Source organism: Pygocentrus nattereri, chromosome 19 (genome assembly GCF_015220715.1).
Source record: "Pygocentrus nattereri isolate fPygNat1 chromosome 19, fPygNat1.pri, whole genome shotgun sequence".
In the NCBI taxonomy this organism is placed as follows: Eukaryota; Metazoa; Chordata; class Actinopteri; order Characiformes; family Serrasalmidae; genus Pygocentrus; species Pygocentrus nattereri.
Window position 1 is genome coordinate 19,708,660 of NC_051229.1, and position 15,997 is coordinate 19,724,656.

At 39.9% G+C, this 15,997-nt stretch overlaps 1 non-coding gene across 1 annotated transcript; it reads left to right on the forward strand.

Annotated features, from left to right (window-relative positions):
- Window positions 1-8,616: 8,616 nt before the first annotated feature.
- On the forward strand, window positions 8,617-8,689 carry trnar-ccg. The gene has a single exon. It is a non-coding gene; the product is annotated as a tRNA-Arg (tRNA).
- Window positions 8,690-15,997: the final 7,308 nt, after the last annotated feature.

The window sequence follows — 15,997 nt, forward strand, 5'->3', positions numbered from 1 at the left end:
GCATCTGATATTTATTGAAAGCTAAGCTGCCCATATCAGATTTTTGTCAGTTACATTCTGATCAGCTGTCTGCAGCACTATATGTATACACTTCGGTGGACCAGTTTCCTTCAGTCCTATGGAAAACTAATTTTTGTTTATGAGGTTAAGTTCTAGCTACTCACCAGTAGCATGCAGATGCAGATTTGGAGAAAGATATAGCCCTTGGTAAATTTAGAGCATCACATCTGGGAGTTTTCTTTATTGCAAATAAATGAAAGATCACTGTGTACTGCCACTTTGTTTTTTGTGGGCCTGTTTTTGTTTAGTACTGTTTTGTTTGCCCCTATATATCATACAAAAACAGTGATCCTTGACTAGCCAGTTTGCATGTCATTTAAACGGCCCATTTCTGTTAAACTAGGTAGTTGTTGGCCATGTTAATCAATGATACTGACTACACTTTTTGTCAGACATAAGGCAAAACGTCTCACCCCACTGTTCCTTTGTGATCACTCACACCTTTAATGCTATAAAGTAAAACTAATGCATCTTTCATGGCTGTATTGTTTATCTGTTGTCTTTTCTCTGTCTCATCATCAAAAACTACTCACACCAAGAGTTCTGTCACATGTAAAATACCTTCCCAGTAAAAACATGATGACTGACAGATGCAAATTGACAAGATACATAAAACCAATGGTTGCTAATTTATTATCACATGCTGTGTGGTACTAAGTATTCAAACCAGTAACATGCAAATAGGTGGGTTTGCACATGGACACGATCAGTAACACAGTCAGACACAGATGCAGCACCCTTAGCATGAATGTACATGTTCCGAGTAATTATCATGAAACATCTGTTTTGCACGAGTACTAGCTAGAACACCTTGTTGCAATCAGAAATCATTAATCATGCGATTTCATTTTTTTAGTTTAATGCCCATTACTTCTCTGAAAGTGTTCCATGCTGTTTTATTTCAACGACATTGAACTGTAATGATATTGTGGCGTTTACTAGAAAAGAAACAGCATACTTAGGTAAGCAAAAGGACTGTGTGACTACTTTCCTTGTTTTCTAACAACAATACAACAGTGCTGCAATCTTTCATCATCCAACCTGAGACCCAATATAAACTTAAAGGAACAGCTGTTGGCTATGCCGGTGGGTAAAGTGTACAATAGCAATTAGGTTCTTCCCAGGGTTCCACAGAATTCACAAAAACTAGGAATGTAAGCTTAGCTGGTGGCTGAACTAGTCGCACAGCCTATGTTCATGGCAGAGATAACACTATCACTCCATTCTATCTAACATCAAACAGTCTGAGCAGGGGCCCCAGGGCAAGGTGGCAGCATGATGGCTGGATAATTAAAAATATGTTTTACATGAGCTGTTTAAAAACTTGGATATATGCATTTTAGATTGAATTTAAATAGAGGTAACTGGAATGCTTTATTTTATGTTATTACAGTTGTTTGTCTGTTATTATTTGCAGACGATACAGCAGTGGTTGGATGCATCTCAAATAGTGATGACTCTGGCTATAGGCAGGAGGTGGAACACCTGAAGAGTGGGTGCAGTGAGAACAATCTCTGTATCAATGTGAAGAAGACAAAGGAGATGATTGCGGATTTCAGAAGGGGCAACACCATCCCTCCCCTCCTCCTACACTTCGGAGGATCTGCAGTGGAAGTGGTCTCCAGCTATAGGTACTTGGGCGTACACCTAAGTAACAATCTTACCTGGAGTAATAACACTTCCAGCCTGATCAGGAAGGCACATCAGCGCCTCTATTTCCTCAGACGTTTGAGGCGTGCTGGACTCGGGAGTTCAGTCCTCACCTCATTTTACAGATGTGTGGTGGAGAGCGTTCTGTGCTCCAGCATCGCCGTGTGGCACAGAAGCTGCTCTGCAGCGGAAAGGAAAGCTCTGCAGAGGGTGGTGAAGGCTGCACAGAGGACTGTTGGAGTCGGCCTTCCCACCACCATGGACATTTAAACCTCCAGATGCAGGAAAAGGGCCACTGGCATCATGAAGGACCCCACTCACCCAGCACACACACTCTTTGTCCCGCTCCCCTCAGGTAGGAGGCTGCGGAGCATTAAGAGTAAAACAACCCGACTGAGAAACAGCTTCTTCCCTGAAGCCGTAAGACTCTTAAACTCCAATTAGACATCACTGCAATGGCACTTCATGTCCACTTATTTATCTCTGCTGCTGTACTGAATCGGTGCCTCCACTATATCACCCCTACACATGTCAGTGTATACATGACTCTTTATACATTATCAATATTAAGATGTACTCTTTCCACCTCGTACTCAGGCCGCTGTTATTTGCACCTTACTATTTATTGTTTATTGTTACTTTTGGGAGTTAACTGGGACCTTGAGTACACTATTTCATTCCACCCCATGTACCACATGTGATGCGAATGACAATAAAGTCTTATTTTATCTTATTCGTCTCTCAGTTTTTTTAGGCTGAGGCATTCCGTGGGCATATTTCCAAATCTGATTGGATGCCATAGTTTGTGCTGCAGGCTAGAATTGTGGTTATTTGCATCAGATACGGTCTGGTTGGTAGGATAAATGAAAATGTGTGTTTTGTTGTACATGAGCTGTCTCTAGATATGTGGAGTGTCTGCCTATACACCAGCTCCACCGAAGAGCACTGCAGATGCTGTCCTGACCTCCAGTGGCACCTATGGTGGACAGTCATGGCAGCAGTCATCCCTCAGGCCAGCTTTCAGGGTGGTCTTATGATATTGTTCACACAGGCCATTGGCTTGTGGATGATATGCAGTGGTTTAATGGTGTTCCATAGGTTCTAGGGATATCTGACCAGAGTTCTGAAGTAAACTGAGGGCCATGTTCTGAAGAAATATAAGTTAGTGTGCCAAACTGGGCCACCCAGGTACTGATGAATGTTCACTCCAAATCAATAGTTGTATTAAACATCAAAGGCCATCTGTGGTTCTGTACACTATGAGCAGGTAAGTCAAGCTATGGGAAGGGTGAAGGAGGCCCACTAGGTCCACAAGGACATGATTGAAATGTCACTCACACAGACCGTGCTAATTGTCCCCTAACATGCTGGTACTTTTACATTTACAGCATTTAGCAGATGCTCTTATTCAGAGCGACTTACAAAAGAGAGAGTATCCATGCTAGTTACAAATAGGTTAGAGAGTAAGCTAGTCCTGAGCTCAGATACTGCTGGAAACAAAAGCCCATGTTACTTAGAGAAAAGGAACAGAATAAAACAGCACAATACATTTCAGTAAGTGTAGAACAATACATTACAGTAAGTACTTAGTGCTCACTTAAGTGCTGTAAAATGAGATGTGTCTTCAGTTTGCTTTTAAAGACCACAAGAGACTCTGCAGATCAGATAGCCAGTGGATGTTCATTCCATCACCTGTGTGTCAGGACAGAGAAGAGTCTTGATGCTTGTCTACCACACGTCTTGAAGGATGTCGGGTCAAGCTGAGCTGTACTTGAAGCTCAAAGGGCTCGAGGTACAGTTCGAGTTTTGACCATTGCTATTAAGTAGTGAGGGGCTGGTCCGTTTTGGCTTTGTGGGCAAGCATCAAGGTTTTAAAATATGATGCATGGAGCTACAGTAAGCCAGTGAAGGATGGTTACAGGGGCTTGATGGCCTGCATAGGAAGACCAGCCAATACCAAGTTGCAGTAGTCAAGCCTTGAAATGACAAGAGACTGAATTAGCGCTTGGGTGGCTTCTTGAGTGAGAAAGGATCAAATCCTCTGGATGTTGCACAGGAGAAACCTGCAAGACTGCGGATTCGCAATATGAGCCAAGAATAACTGGCCATCCAGAATCGCACCAAGATCTTTAGTTGGAACAGCCAGAGAGTTGTCGAATGAGATGGCAAGATCATGATGAGGAACTGTAGTTGCAGGGATGAACAGCAGTCAAGTCTTGCTAGGATTGAGCTTCAGGTGGTGAACTGCCATCCATGAAGAGATGTCATTCAGACATACCAAGATGCGACTGGAAACCTGGGTAGCAGAAGATATAAAGGTAAACATTAGTTGAATGTCATAAATTCACACCTTTGGTTAACCTGAAACCACACCTGAAACTAGTAAATACAATCACTAGGTTTCACAAGACAGGCTTGTGACTAACAGAGTCTAAGCTAAAGAAAGTCTCAGCTCAGAGCCTACCTTTACCAGCAGAAAGACCCAGTTAGAGGACACAAGCACACTGATTCTTCCAGGAAATACTTAATCAATTCTCTCAACATACGCAGTGTGCCTGCCCTGCTTTGAATAACTCTGTGGATGTAGACAGCTTTATTGATTATAATGGAAATGTTTTGATTTTGTTGTTGTCACTCGCATCACTTGCTGTCAGGACTTGGTGTTAGTTTATTTTTCCCACCACAAGTCAAAAAAGTTTTTTGATTTTCTTATAATTGGTCGTGGGTCCCCCTAGTAGCTCCAGCTGCAGGGCATGCGCCCGTAAAAACCATTGGATGATCCAGGCCAGGGTGCCGCACACCGTTTTCCAGATGTCTTAAAGCTAAGTGTGTGGCGGCCACAGAATTTCAGCATCTTCCCCTTTTTTCAAAGCTGCGCTATGGGTGACACCTTTTGACATTTACACCAAAGTGAGAGTGATAAAAATACAAATCTGTGGTTTATGACTGCATCTCGGATGTTGGCTATATGTTAGCTTTGCTGACAGGGCTAACAGAGGCAGCAAAAGGAACTAGCACTTGACAGTTCACTGTGGCTGAATCTTGGATCAGCTTGCAAAAGCAATTCCCCACAAAAAAATAAAGCAGGGTTGGTGGTTACCTAAGAGTATCTGCATATGATCCATCAACTCAGAGCAAAGGGCTGGAGCTTGTTTCTCTCAAAAGTTTTTCTCTTGGAATCACCCAATCGTAGTCACCAATGTGACATCTGTGAGAAAAGAAACATGCAAAGATGCTGTGTTTAGCTTAGGTTGTTTAAGACAATGCATAAGTACCTAGGGACAAGGTCTTTTTAGGGGCATAAGAGACAATCTACCTTACCTATAATTATAACTATACCTGCCAACTTGAATTGCATTACTTTGTATTCATTCATTTCTGTAGCATCTTTAAATACATTTATAATAGAAGATCATATTAAATAAATAAATGACAATATAAAGATAAACTATAAGTGGCATGCCATGATTTATTTATTCTTTTTTTTTCATGATATGTTTGACACACAAACAAATAGTCACAGGGTTCCTTATGACTTGCAGGCTTTAAGCGACTGCTGTAAGAAAGTCATGGCAGCAAAAGTATGAAGGAAAATGTATTGTATTTGCAGATCAATAGCTGACTCACACTGTCTACTCTGTGAGAAGTTATGTCATGACCCAGTGGCCTAATGGATAAGGCATCAGCCTCCAGAAATGGGAGTCATGGGTTCAAGTCCCAATGGGGTCATTAATGTCTCTTACAGTGGATCTTTGTGAAAAAAGCAATCAAATGTTTTCTCCTTTGCTTGTAAGGGACAGACCCCTCCATGTGGTAGATGGTAGAAATCAGTCCAGATAGGGTTACAACGCCATTGCTAAGGCTCTGAGACTCATGAGAACCACAGTGAGAATCTTTATCCACAAATGGAGACAGACCAACTGTCCTACCAAAATTTCGCCAACAGCTCATTGACAGCTCATCCAGGAGGTCACAAACCCAGATGAAAATCTAAAGAACTGCGATGACAATCTTGATTGGATCATTTCAAAATGTCAGCTCTTTTGTTTCCACTGTAAACTTAACAAAGAAAAATATTATTACAACTACTTGCAGAGGTACTGACTACAAAGAACTTACTGTTGTTTGTAATCTTCTTCTTATTATTATTCTGCACTCACAAAATAAAATGTTTCTCGTCCTGCAGTTTTTAAGCTAGAGCCACAAACCTTTGCAAGATCTCATAACTGAATAGTGTGCTTGTGCTTTTCTAAGCAATCCAATGTATGGATTTTGTAAAATGATAAATTCAAAAATGAATTTTTTTCCCATAGGAAATGAAAGGCAGAGTACCAAAGTGATGCCACATTGCACATTTCTCACACAGAATACTCAGTACACACATACTCACACAGCCTAATGCACAGCAATATCAGCACAAATAATGGATTTAAGGTGGCAATGAGATGTGAGATAGCATGGAATGAAGGAAAGTGGCACTAAATTTAAGGTGGCTGTTGATTTAATGTTTCCGTAAATTTGAAGTGGCAGTGAATTTAAGGTGGATCAATGAATGTAAGGTGGTTAATTTAATTTAAGGCAACCTGACATGTAAGTTTGGCAGAGGGTTTAAGGTATGAGTAATTTTAAAATGTCAGAGAATTTAAGGTGCCATTGGAATTAAGGAGGTGTTTCATTTAAGGGAGAACTGGATTTAAAGGAGGAATTAATTTAAGGTAGCATGAGATTCAAGGTAACTGTAAATTTAAGGTAGCAATGGATGTAACGTGTCAATGAATTTAAGGTGGCAATGGATTTAAGGTATTAGTAAATTTAAGGTGACAGAGGATTTAAGGTATCAACAAATTTAAGGTTGTAATGCATTTAGGAAGCAGTGGATTTTAGATTCCAGTGTGTTTACTAGCATAGGAACCACGTAGCAATGCTTTAGCAACCACCTTGGAAACCATAGCAACTGCTTTGCAACATCTAAGCAAAACTTTAGCAACCATCAAGTCTTTCACCATTTTACTATTTTAATGTAATTAGCTGGCGTTTTCAAACCAACTAAAAGTTCATTCACAAATTTTCTCTTTCTATTTTAATTCAAAACTGCATAGAATTCTCTGTGTTCTAGAACATATAATGGATAAGGCATCAGCCTCCGGAGCTGAGGATTGTGGGTTCAAGTCCCACCTGGGTCGTAAGGTTGATGTGTTCCTCACCTGACTTGTTCTCCATAATGGAAATTTGTTATTCGTATTAAACCACCTCCATTTGTATCTGTGTATCTTACTCCAAGGTCACAGAAATAAATTTGGAATTTCTCCAGCCTGTACACTTGTGGCAAAGCTTTCGACTGAGGCAAAATGGAAAACTGTTCTGTGATCAGATGGATCAAAATTTGTAATTCTTTTTGGAAAACAGACTCAAGAGGAAAGGGATGGACAGAGATTTTGAATTGGTTGAAACCAGTTTTTAGGAGTGAGCTGAACATATTTGCGCATGTGAGTCTCTTGAGACCCTGTGCCACCTGATACTTAAATAAAGAAGAAGCCTTTTTCCCTCTTAAACGCAGCATCTGAAGACTCTTTCCTTTTTGACATCTTTTAGAACTTAGACTTCCATCCATTATCTAAGCCACTTCTCCATCAGGGTCAAAAGGGGTGGGGGGGTGCTGGAGCAAATCCCAGCAGCCTTCAGGCAGAAGGCAGGATACACCCTGGACAGGTCACCAGTCCGTCACAGACACACCTAAGGGCAATTTAGCATGTCCAATTGGCCTGACTGTATGTCTTTAGACTGTGGGAGGAAACCCACGCAGACAACATGCAAACTCCACACAGAGAAGACCCTGGTCGCCCAGCCGGGGAATCAAACCCAGGCCCTCCTTGCTGTGAGGCAACAGCACTTCCCACCACGCCACACAGAACTTAGACGTAAAACAGTTATTAATGAAAGTGTTTAGCCAGTATTAAAGGATTTCTTTTTACTCATAATATTATATTGGAGGCCTGGGGTTGGAGGGGATAGCCTTTGGTCCCAACAGGACCATCCAGCTTGTTATAATCACACAGTTCGAAAGCCTGTATCTCTGATGGTATGGGGTTGCTTTAGTGCCTATAGGGATTGTTTTTGGAAATAGGGTTGTAATTATTAGATGAATAATGTGTACAATGCCTAAAAAATAGGAAAAATAAAAACATTAAATGTTCTCATGCCCCTTGAGTTTTTTTATATTATGGGATTTTGTTGTTGCCATTTAGAAGGGATGGCTTGAAAGAAAATTAGAATAAATAATTCAAGTTTTACACAAAAATCTTCAAATCCTGCACAAAAAGCACATTTCACATTATAGTCACACACTCATATCATGCTTAAACTGGCTAATTCTGTTTGTTTTCAAAACCAAAAGTAAGCATTTTTCCACATAGATGTGGAAAAGAAATTCTTTATTTCACTTATGAATTTTGTGTTAGAATTTTTTATTGTTAGAATCCAGGAACCCTCCAAGTACTCGTGAGACCATGATCTGTTCTTGGTTGAAAGACGTGGACAATGAAATCAAGCTTTAACAGAAGTAATAGGCTGAAATATCCCATGACCATATATTACCACTAGAGGGGAGTATGACCTTAATAATGTCAGTTCCAGACTTGACTTTAGGTTTATCTAAGTGAGGATGTCTCTCAGAAAAGACTCGCCAGGTCCAGCTTCTTCTAATCCTGTTCTCATGTTTACAACCTCCTGCACACGGAATTGTTAAAAAGCAAAGCAAAACACAAATGTCTTCCAAAGTCATACACAGCTTGTGTGTCTGTATCATCCACTGAAGTGGCTGTAATTACTATCAATGAAAAACACTCCCTAGCCATACTGGGCAGGCCTGCTTACAGCTTTCTTGGGATTGTGAAAGCACTTTTCTGTGGCCCAGTGGCCTAATGGATAAGGCATCAGCCTCCGGAGCTGGGGATTGTGGGTTCAAGTCCCACCTGGGTCGTTGCTCAAGTTTCCAAAAGCACAGTATGTACTCTGCAATTATGCTGGGAGAAGCTATTACACCAAGTTATAATGAAACCCTCGTGATTTGAAATGGGTGCTATAATCTAGATATAGATATATAACAAGAGATATAAACTTTGTAGAACAGAAATGCCAATATAAAGGGATGCTCAACTACATTTTGATCCATATCACTGAATATGTGTTAACTGAAAGGTCTCTATAAGTATTTTATGATTTTCTGTATGAAAATGTAATAATTGAACACATTTCATAAGCATGAGACAAGGCCAAAATAAATAGGGTCTCAAATGAAACACACAGGAACTTACTTGCTTAATTTCTCACTTTATTATTAGGCTTTGTTAAAATTCCAGTATGAGCCACAGTTGGAACTGTTATACTTGTTTTGTCAAAGTATCCAATAGCCCCTTTAAAAATGCATACACTAGGCCCTCTGACACAGTTCACAGCCTGCTGTGTATGTGAGGTGGATCAATAGAAATTAGAAGCCCTGCCAAGAGAAACATCACCATCTGTGTCTGTCTGCATTTTTTCAAGGGCTTGGAAATATATTCCCATATTAAATTTTCCCACCTCCACTATCAGTGATAGAATGAGTGATGCCTAAGAGGTGGTGTTGGATGCAGTGTACAGGTTCACTCTGCACCTGCTATTTTTTACTCCTATGTTTTTTTTATAAGGCTTCTTTATTTGCCACTACTTGAGTTGTTTTCTAACTGTAACTGTACTTATTTAAGTTTAATCTACACTATCCACCTCCAACAACCAGGGACAAAGCTGCCCCCACAAAAAACTAATAAGTTCAATAAGTTCAACTTATTCAACTCAGAGATGGACTTAGATTTTTATTACTGCATTTTTTTTATTTATTGGTTGGTTTGTGGGAGCCCTGAATCACTAGGCCTGGCACTAATGATGCTTGAGTGGTCATATGGAGGATGGAGAGGTGTTGAAGCATGCTAATGTGTGTATGTGCTGAGTAGATTGAGCAATGAACTATCGGAAGTGATTCACCATCAGTGGGAGGTAGAAAACCAGTTGCCGTGCTTGGAATCAACAACATATAAAGCCATTCTGCCGGGAAAGCCCTAGCTCAGGGCCGTCCATTACAGGGCCCATGTCAGGGAAAACTGAATTTTCCTCACATTTTTTAAATTAAGGAGTTTGATGTAGTACGTAAGCAAATACTATTTACTAACCAGGTCATGTAATTAACAAAGCTACAAAAACAGCTTGCCTGTTAATACTGATGTTGAAGTTATAAGGAAGGTATCATCCTGGAATGCTTTGTGAATGAGGCACAAAACAGGGCAGCCAATCAGAACAGTGGACATTTACACAGATCAGTCTTCAAGTTACAGTAACAGAAACAGGTTGTTTATTTCTAAGGGAGGTTGGAAAATGCTTCTGTAAAAATGAATTATGACTGTTTTCTGGTACATGAACCCACAAAATTGTTCAAAGGAGTTCTAACAATAAAAATGGGGTCAATTTAAAGGCCTACTTTCTCCTTCTTACAGGAAATTGTACATGCCTCTGCAGGGCTTCCAGTCGATCTCTTTAGGTTTGAACTTAATCAGGCAGATGTGAATGGGGTTACACAGTAAAACTGAATGCAATAATCTCACACAGAGCTTGAAAGTACAGAGCCCCGCTGGTGGCATCCTGTATAAATAAAAATAATTTGTGTCCATGCCTTAGTAACACGTGGGAACGAGATCCTAACGCATGGCCACGACTTAATCATCTCGTTCCCATGCCTTACTAAGGCATAGAAACGAGATCACAGCTTGCTTAGTCGTGGCCACACATTAGGATCTTATTCCCACGTTTTACTAAGTCATGGCCACGGCTTAATTATCTCATTCCCACGCCTTACTAAGTTGTGGCCATACATTATTTTTATTTATACAGGATGTCACCAGCGGGGCTCCGTATGAAAGGCTGTTCATTGCATCAAAAGATTTTTATCACGTTGAACACGCTTTGCCTTGCCAGTTGTGTAAAAATGCACATTATAAAGTTGTATTTAAAAAAGCATTTGCAGGAAAACTGAACAAAAGTCATGCATAAACTGAGAATTCTTAGAGTTTTTGTACAAAGTAATTGACGCCATCTGCTCCTTGCAGTTTTGTCTCCAGTTTGCAGGCTGACAGACTCCAGCTATGGAGGCATATGGCCAAAACTCCATTCTGTTCACCCATTTACATTTAGCAGTGGAGGTCCATGGCTATCTCTGGTTTCTGAAGACCACCGCACAAGTTGTGTAGGAGAAATTACAGAAAGAGAAAAATGAAAGAATCTTCATCACAGCATCATCAAAAAGGGGAAAAAATAAACAAAAACAAACAACATTGTGATTCATAACACTCGGTTACTAAGGGAACCAGCTGGAGACACTGATGTCAAAGCAGGAAGCGTTTCACCACAAGACTGTGTACTGACCTTATAACAAGAAGACAACAATAACAACGAAACTGAACATAGATTATGCTGAGTTGCATCGTGGTTAGTTGAATATCAGAATTGCTGACTATCAGATTAGAATACTTCTCTCATGCTAATGAAAACCGTAAGATAGAATATTACAGATATACATCTCATGCTGCGGAAAAGCGAATGCGTCACTACTACCACCATAAATGACAGAATTTTAAAAAGATCCCTTGCATGATGCAAATGCCAGTGGTCTCATAGTGACGCAACAGGACGTTGCCCCATAATCACCACATTAATATAAATAGAGTTTAATCAGGGCCAGAAAGGTTAGTTTGATCTGAACACATTATAAAGGTGAAATAGAAATGAGCACCAGCTGTTTAACAGACATTAAGATGCTCCTGCTGCTAGCAACCCATGACTGCTTTATAACAGAGAGGAATTCTAAATGGTAAGACAACCATAGTGATGTATTATGAAGCCAGATTCCTAAGATTTTTATACACAGTACCAGGAACTGAGGAAAGGTGCTCAGTGGGGTTGAGGTCAGTGTCCTTTTTTTGTTTGTTGTACAGGCCACTAGAATTTCTCCACACCAAACTCGCCACATCACATTTTTACAAACCTTACTTTGTGCCCAGAGACACAAAAAGGGCATTTTACAAACTGTTGCCACAAAGTGGGAAGCATATAATTGTCTAAAATTGTCTTTGTATGCTGTAGCATTTATATTACCCTTCACCTGCACCAAGAGGCCTAAACCCTGAAAAACAGCTGCAGACCATTATCCCTCCTCCACCAAACTTTACTTCCAGCACTATGCATTCTGGTAGATAACTTTCTTTTGGCATCCACCAAACCCAGATTCATTCATCAGAGTGCCACATAGAAAAGTATGTTTCATACAACATTGTACAACAAATTCTACAGCTAGTGTTTGACTATGGAAACCGCATGGCTAAGGATGTTATAATGGCTATATAATGTATAATGTATAATGAAGAAGAAAACTATGTATCAATGAAATACATGAAAATGCTCTAAAACTAGATTGGAAACTAATGAATACAGTAAGTGGTCAGCACTGAAACAAATACACAAACATGAATTACATTATTAGTCATCATACAGAGGAACCTTGCAAATGAACTTATAACTCACAGACATGCATGGACTATAAAACTTTAACAAAATATAATATTATATATTATGACCACCTCCTTGTTTCTACACTCATTCTCTAGCAGCACTGTTGTGTCTGATCCACTCGTACACACACTACCATGTCAATGTTACTGCAGTGCTGAGAATGACCACTGAAAGAATAGGGTAAAAGGGGCTAACAGAGTATGCAGAGAAACAGATGGACTACAGTCTGTAATTGTAGAACTACAAAGTGCATCTATATAGTAAGTGGAGCTGATAAAATGGACAATGAGCGTAGAAAGAGCATAGAGTTTTTCAGTTTTTTTTTTCTTTACATAATTTGAAAATGTCTTGTTCCCTTTATACGGTGTGTGAATTAAGATGTTTCATGAAGAATAAATCAAAAGAAATGTGCCAAACGACTTGGAAAAAGTCTGGTTCCATTGACTTACATTGAAAGTGAAGTAGGTATTTTCCTTCTCCTGTAAAGTTACACTTTTGGAGATACAAGGTTTTCTGCGACATATATATTACATAAAATCTACACATCTACGCATTACCTGCTGTGTAACTCCTCCATTTCCTGGACACTGACTGGACAGGATAGGAGAGGCCTGTCGTTACAGGACCCTACTTCACCCCTCTGCTTGGTAAAATAGATAGAGGCAACAGAGACAGTGGGTCAGCCAGGGCAGGGGAGGAGTTTTAAAAAGGGAAGGGAGGCTCAAGTAGCTTGCAGACAGAGTGCACACTTGCACCGGGCCTAGTGCCAACACATTTCCTCATGCCTGTCCCTGTAAAAGTGCAGGGTGATGTAACGCTCAGAGGTTGGAGAACAGCGTCAGCCAGAGTCCCTTCTTTCAATTACTCACACGCACACAGAAAAATTACAACTGCTTACACAGCTCAGCATACACAGCTCATAAAACATAGCTTTTATGAGACTTAAGCTGTTGTTAAAGCACTCAAGTAGTATACATTAGGACAGTACTTCAGCCCAGATTAAATACTAATGACAGCACACTTGAACTCTTGAAGTAGAGATACTTTCTCATGGGTGGCACGTGACCAAGTTTCTTCAAGTCTGACCTGGCTAAGTTCAACGCTGACTGACTGCTATCTCATCGAGCCTAATTTCCACTCAGAACAACTAAATCCTCCTTCAACCTTTATTATGTACTGGGAAACAGTAAGTAGGCCCCATTCTGTATATTTACAATACCAGCCCAAGAAGACCTGCAAACAGTGTGAGAAGCCAGTATTCAGCTCAGGGACATAGATAAAACTGAATGAAATGAGGATAAATTTTATTTTAGTGGCACAGAGCAAAGATAAGAACAAAATGATGCACTAGCTTTTTTTCTGTACATAACTAAATTTGTCCCTCATTTCCACATCACATCAGCACAATTATTGTTGAAAGTAGACTGAAAGACAAAACTGTGATGTAATGTATTTTATTAATTCATAAGGATATATTTGAATGAATGCATCACTTTTTTTCAGCACACAACATTCAATTTCAGTAAAACATTTCATGTAGACATGCCATAGAAAATGATTCATTAGGGCCACCCTTGCTGTAGGTTATGCGTGAGTCTAACATTTAGAAGGCTGGCCAGATAGCACAGTATGAAGTAACCTACAACACACACTTGTATGTAGCTGTATTTAGCATGATAAATCATTATAGCAGACTAATTTCTGATACTTAACTGTATCTTAATTGTAGCTCAGAGCAGCACTGCTGAAGGGACCTAGAGAATTTACATTCACCTGTATGCTCATCAAATTAGCATATCAGAGCAAGATATAATTATTAAAAACAGAGTCATCAGAGTCATCAGACTCTTATAACTGATTAATAACTAGCCTGATAGCAGATGCCAGATCATCTAATTTTCCATAATTGTGGCCACCTCTTGGCTATGCTTCTAATTCAGCTTTAAAACTGTCTTGATTCTAAGTCAGGCAGTGTCAAAGTGTTGGAAGGCCTAGCCTGTCTTCCTAAAGGAAGTGTGGGTAGCTGAGAAAAAGGTGATTTGGTTGGATTTCAAGTGAAAAGACTCTTACAAAATGAAGGTGCCAAAAAGGATTTTTTTGAGTGATGCTATAATTGAATGCTTTGTTTCTTCCCTACAGAACTTTTCAGATGTGCAAAGAATCTTTTTAAAGTTTAAAGGCCCCCCTGTGATGTCGGTTTCATATTAGTTAAAGGTTTGTTCTTTAAATAATCATTTAGAAAATTTTCCTGGGGCTTATCAACTGAAATCTTAACAGATTTTGGAGATTCTCGCTTGTTGATTGTCTGGTTTGTAAGTGTGTTTGAGCAGGAGAATCACCAAACTATCCCGGATACTGGCCTGAAATCAATGAGTGAAAGCATGCACAAAGAAAGTATTTTGCCTGTTCAAGCACACTTGAGTCAGCAGCTAGTACTACACTCCATTAATTATCAAGATGATCACGCATGTTGGTTTCTCAGCTCACACTTTTGGAGAACGGCGATGATGAGTGATGACGAGAAGGGTGCTGAGTTAGCTAAATTAGGACAAGTGGATGTCAACAACAGTGCTAGGCACTGAAAGTGTTATCCTGCCCACTCTACTTCTGTGGGCTTACCAGCAGTACGTCAAAGTCCAAGGCCCAAAAATAGCACTTGGCATCCCTACTGGAAAGACTTCATCTAAAAGTCCTGCAAAATGACCTCACAATTCCTGTTCCCATAATGATGTTTTTCCAGACAGAGAGGAATGTTGTCCCAGTAGAGCTGTTTGGCATGAGTTTATACTGGGAGGGGAGTTTTTGTGTGCTGATTTCTTTCTAAGAGCACTTGGCAGCCTGATGTAAAGGAGAATTTTACCTGTGTTTTAATTTCTGCTTTATTAAAATGTGAACAAAGTCATTCAGAGTAGTTTGATGTGACATGTGAATTGTCTACAATTCAAATATAGCCATTTTATTTACTATCCAAAGCAATCAGTGAACCTACATGTCTTCTGAGTTTTGGTATCCATCCATCCATTTTCCAAGCCGCTTCTCCATCAGGGTCGCGGGGGGGTGCTGGAGCCTATCCCAGCAGTCTTCGGGCGGAAGGCAGGATACACCCTGGACAGGTCGCCAGTCCATCGCAGGGCGAGTTTTGGTATGTAATATTTAAATGTAAATTACACAAATTCTTAATTTCTGCATACTTATTAATTACTTATTATTCAATTAAGTGGCACCATGTATGTTTGGTGGATTTGAAGACTTCTCTAGAAATGTGCAATTGCACAGAATGTGTGGAACATTTTGTAACACTGGTTGTGTTTCGGCCCCCTTCCCCGAGTGGATGAATCTGATGCTGTGAACACACTGAAAGAGTATTCAAAGAAAATATTCTGAGGATGCACGAAAATGATCCAGTATTGCTATCGTCTGTTACTTTTGCATTTTAGACCTAATAATGAAGTCGGACCTTCTTTTTATGTTAATATATGACATAGTCTAAAAACTGGTGGTAGGAACCAGACATCTGTAGCTTAGCTTGAAGATAAAGTTTTGGCTTCAAACATATTTTTAAAATACATTAATGGTGGAGAGGCACATGCAGGGCATTATGTTAAAATAACACCTTTTTCACATTGCCCACTATTGCACCATGATCAAAATTACATATCAAATTTAGAAGATATGCACAGGTTAATTGGTCATT